The sequence below is a fragment of the Syngnathus leptorhynchus genome, unplaced genomic scaffold (assembly GCF_054491065.1).
Source record: "Syngnathus leptorhynchus isolate UIUO unplaced genomic scaffold, UIUO_Slep HiC_scaffold_244, whole genome shotgun sequence".
Lineage (NCBI taxonomy): Eukaryota > Metazoa > Chordata > Actinopteri > Syngnathiformes > Syngnathidae > Syngnathus > Syngnathus leptorhynchus.
This window is the reverse complement of record NW_028232211.1, coordinates 72,501-77,431: the sequence shown is the minus strand read 5'-3', so window position 1 is coordinate 77,431 and position 4,931 is coordinate 72,501.

Sequence of the window (4,931 nt, the reverse complement as noted above, 5' to 3'; positions counted from 1 at the left end):
GGAGCTCCCCAGCCCGCCCCTGGTACCTCAACTACCGAGGCCAGCCGCTCGACCAGGCCGGCCGAGAGTTCCAGCCGCTCGGCTTCACTCTCTCACAAGACCCGCCTGGAGCTCCCCGCCCCACCCCTGGTACCTCAACTACCGAGGCCAGCCGCTCGACCACGCCGGCGCAGAGTTCCAGCCGCTCGGATAAGCTCTGTCACTCACCCGCCGCGCAGCCACCGGTAACGGGGAAATGTCGCCGCCTGGCGGACACGCCCTTGTAAATGAATGGGCTTTCGCACTTAGTGCAATTTTCGCCAACTCTCTGACTGGAGCTATGGAAGTATGGAGCTATGGAGCCACCAGCCACCCAGGCTGGAGCTATGGAGCCATGGAGCTCTGGTGCTATGGAGCTCTGGAGGTATGGAGCTATGGAGCTATGGAGCTATGGAGCTATGGAGCCCTGGAGCTCTGGAGGTATGGAGCTATGGTGCTATGGAGCTCTGAAGCCATGGAGCTCTGGTGCTATGGAGCTCTGGAGCTCTGGAGGTATGGAGCTCTGGAGGTATGGAGCTATGGAGCCCTGGAGCCCTGGAGCTATGGAGCCCTGGAGCTATGGAGCCCTGGAGCCCTGGAGCTATGGAGCCCTGGAGCTATGGAGCTATGGAGCCCTGGAGCTATGGAGCTATGGAGCTCTGGTGCTATGGAGCTATGGAGCTCTGGTGCTATGGAGCTATGGAGCTCTGGTGCTATGGAGCTATGGAGCTCTGGTGCTATGGAGCTATGGAGCTCTGGTGCTATGGAGCTATGGAGCTCTGGTGCTATGGAGCTATGGAGCTCTGGTGCTATGGAGCTATGGAGCTCTGGTGCTATGGAGCTATGGAGCTCTGGTGCTATGGAGCTATGGAGCTCTGGTGCTATGGAGCTATGGAGCTATGGAGCTCTGGTGCTATGGAGCTATGGAGCTCTGGTGCTATGGAGCTATGGAGCTCTGGTGCTATGGAGCTATGGAGCTCTGGTGCTATGGAGCTCTGGTGCTATGGAGCTATGGAGCTCTGGTGCTATGGAGCTCTGGAGCTCTGGAGGTATGGAGCTATGGAGCCACCAGCCAGCACCCTCCGTGGCTGGATCAATGGAAGTGTTTTAGGTACCAGGCAGCCAAAGGGCCGAGGCCTCACGCTCGACCACGCCGGCGCAGAGTTCCAGCCGCTCGGATAAGCTCTGTCACTCACCCGCCGCGCAGCCACCGGTAACGGGGAAATGTCGCCGCCTTGTGGACACGCCGTTGTAAATGAATGGGCTTTCGCACTTAGTGCAATTTTAGCCAACTCTCTGACTGGAGCTATGGAAGTATGGAGCTATGGAGCCACCAGCCACCCAGGCTGGAGCTATGGAGCTATGGAGCTCTGGTGCTATGGAGCTATGGAGCTCTGGTGCTATGGAGCTATGGAGCTCTGGTGCTATGGAGCTATGGAGCTCTGGTGCTATGGAGCTATGGAGCTCTGGTGCTATGGAGCTATGGAGCTCTGGTGCTATGGAGCTATGGAGCTCTGGTGCTATGGAGCTATGGAGCTCTGGTGCTATGGAGCTATGGAGCTCTGGTGCTATGGAGCTATGGAGCTCTGGTGCTATGGAGCTATGGAGCTCTGGTGCTATGGAGCTATGGAGCTATGGAGCCACCAGCCAGCACCCTCCGTGGCTGGATCAATGGAAGTGTTTTAGGTACCAGGCAGCCAAAGGGCCGGGGCCTCACGCTCGACCACGCCGGCGCAGAGTTCCAGCCGCTCGGATAAGCTCTGTCACTCACCCGCCACGCAGCCACCGGTAACGGGGAAATGTCGCCGCCTGGCGGACACGCCGTTGTAAATGAATGGGCTTTCGCACTTAGTGCAATTTTCGCCAACTCTCTGACTGGAGCTATGGAAGTATGGAGCTATGGAGCCACCAGCCACCCAGGCTGGAGCTATGGAGCTCTGGAGGTATGGAGCTATGGAGCCCTGGAGCTATGGAGCTATGGAGCCCTGGAGCTATGGAGCCCTGGAGCTATGGAGCTATGGAGCTCTGGTGCTATGGAGCTATGGAGCTCTGGTGCTATGGAGCTATGGAGCTCTGGTGCTATGGAGCTATGGAGCTCTGGTGCTATGGAGCTATGTAGCTCTGGTGCTATGGAGCTATGGAGCTCTGGTGCTATGGAGCTATGGAGCTCTGGTGCTATGGAGCTATGGAGCTCTGGTGCTATGGAGCTATGGAGCTCTGGTGCTATGGAGCTATGGAGCTATGGAGCCACCAGCCAGCACCCTCCGTGGCTGGATCAATGGAAGTGTTTTAGGTACCAGGCAGCCAAAGGGCCGGGGCCTCACGCTCGACCACGCCGGCGCAGAGTTCCAGCCGCTCGGATAAGCTCTGTCACTCACCCGCCACGCAGCCACCGGTAACGGGGAAATGTCGCCGCCTGGCGGACACGCCGTTGTAAATGAATGGGCTTTCGCACTTAGTGCAATTTTCGCCAACTCTCTGACTGGAGCTATGGAAGTATGGAGCTATGGAGCCACCAGCCACCCAGGCTGGAGCTATGGAGCTCTGGAGGTATGGAGCTATGGAGCCCTGGAGCTATGGAGCTATGGAGCCCTGGAGCTATGGAGCCCTGGAGCTATGGAGCTATGGAGCTCTGGTGCTATGGAGCTATGGAGCTCTGGTGCTATGGAGCTATGGAGCTCTGGTGCTATGGAGCTATGGAGCTCTGGTGCTATGGAGCTATGTAGCTCTGGTGCTATGGAGCTATGGAGCTCTGGTGCTATGGAGCTATGGAGCTCTGGTGCTATGGAGCTATGGAGCTCTGGTGCTATGGAGCTATGGAGCTCTGGTGCTATGGAGCTATGGAGCTATGGAGCCACCAGCCAGCACCCTCCGTGGCTGGATCAATGGAAGTGTTTTAGGTACCAGGCAGCCAAAGGGCCGGGGCCTCACGCTCGACCACGCCGGCGCAGAGTTCCAGCCGCTCGGATAAGCTCTGTCACTCACCCGCCACGCAGCCACCGGTAACGGGGAAATGTCGCCGCCTGGCGGACACGCCGTTGTAAATGAATGGGCTTTCGCACTTAGTGCAATTTTCGCCAACTCTCTGACTGGAGCTATGGAAGTATGGAGCTATGGAGCCACCAGCCACCCAGGCTGGAGCTATGGAGCTCTGGAGGTATGGAGCTATGGAGCCCTGGAGCTATGGAGCTATGGAGCCCTGGAGCTATGGAGCCCTGGAGCTCTGGAGCTCTGGTGCTATGGAGCTATGGAGCTCTGGTGCTATGGAGCTATGGAGCTCTGGTGCTATGGAGCTATGGAGCTCTGGAGGTATGGAGCTATGGAGGTATGGAGCCACCAGCCAGCACCCTCCGTGGCTGGATCAATGGAAGTGTTTAGGTACCAGGCGGCCAAAGTGCCGAGGCCTCACGCTCGACCACGCCGGCGCAGAGTTCCAGCCGCTCGGATGAGCTCTGTCACTCTCCCGCCGCGCAGCCACCGGTAACGGGGAAATGTCGCCGCCTTGTGGACACGCCGTTGTAAATGAATGGGCTTTCGCACTTAGTGCAATTTTCGCCAACTCTCTGACTTAGAGCTATGGAAGTATGGAGCTATGGAGCCACCAGCCACCCAGGCTGGAGCTATGGAGCTCTGGAGCTATGGAGCTCTGGTGCTATGGAGCTATGGAGCTCTGGTGCTATGGAGCTATGGAGCTCTGGTGCTATGGAGCTATGGAGCTCTGGTGCTATGGAGCTATGTAGCTCTGGTGCTATGGAGCTCTGGTGCTATGGAGCTATGGAGCTCTGGTGCTATGGAGCTATGGAGCTCTGGTGCTATGGAGCTATGGAGCTCTGGTGCTATGGAGCTATGGAGCTCTGGTGCTATGGAGCCACCAGCCAGCACCCTCCGTGGCTGGATCAATGGAAGTGTTTGGCTGCCTGGTACCTAAAAGGGCCGGGGCCTCACGCTCGACCACGCCGGCGCAGAGTTCCAGCCGCTCGGATAAGCTCTGTCACTCACCCGCCGCGCAGCCACCGGTAACGGGGAAATGTCGCCGCCTGGCGGACACGCCGTTGTAAATGAATGGGCTTTCGCACTTAGTGCAATTTTAGCCAACTCCGTGGCTGCAAGTATGGAAGTATGGAGCTATGGAGCCACCAGCCAGCACCCTCCGCGGCTGGAGCTATGGAAGTATGGAGCTATGGAGCTATGGAGCTATGGAAGTATGGGGCTATGGAAGTCTGGAGCTATGGAGCTCTGGGGCTATGGAGCTATGGAGCTCCGGGGCTATGGAGCTCCGGGGCTATGGAGCTCCGGGGCTATGGAGCTATGGAGCTCCGGGGCTATGGAGCTCCGGGGCTATGGAGCTATGGAGCTCCGGGGCTATGGAGCTCCGGGGCTATGGAGCTATGGAGCTCCGGGGCTATGGAGCTCCGGGGCTATGGAGCTCCGGGGCTATGGAGCTATGGAGCTCCGGGGCTATGGAGCTCCGGGGCTATGGAGCTATGGAGCTCCGGGGCTATGGAGCTCCGGGGCTATGGAGCTCCGGGGCTATGGAGCTATGGAGCTCCGGGGCTATGGAGCTCCGGGGCTATGGAGCTATGGAGCTCCGGGGCTATGGAGCTCCGGGGCTATGGAGCTATGGAGCTCCGGGGCTATGGAGCTCCGGGGCTATGGAGCTCCGGGGCTATGGAGCTCTGGAGCTATGGAAGTATGGATGATCCAGCACCCTCCGTGGCTGACCGCTGGTGCTCGGGGCCGGTGAACTCGGCACCCGCCGGAGGCGGGTGCCTCGGTGACAGCTGTCGCTTGGGGCCAGTGAACTCGGCACCCGCCTTCGGCGGGTGCCTCGGTGACCGGTTGTCGCTTGGGGCCAGTGAACTCGGCACCCGCCTTCGGCGGGTGCCTCGGTGACCGGTTGTCGCTTGGGGCCG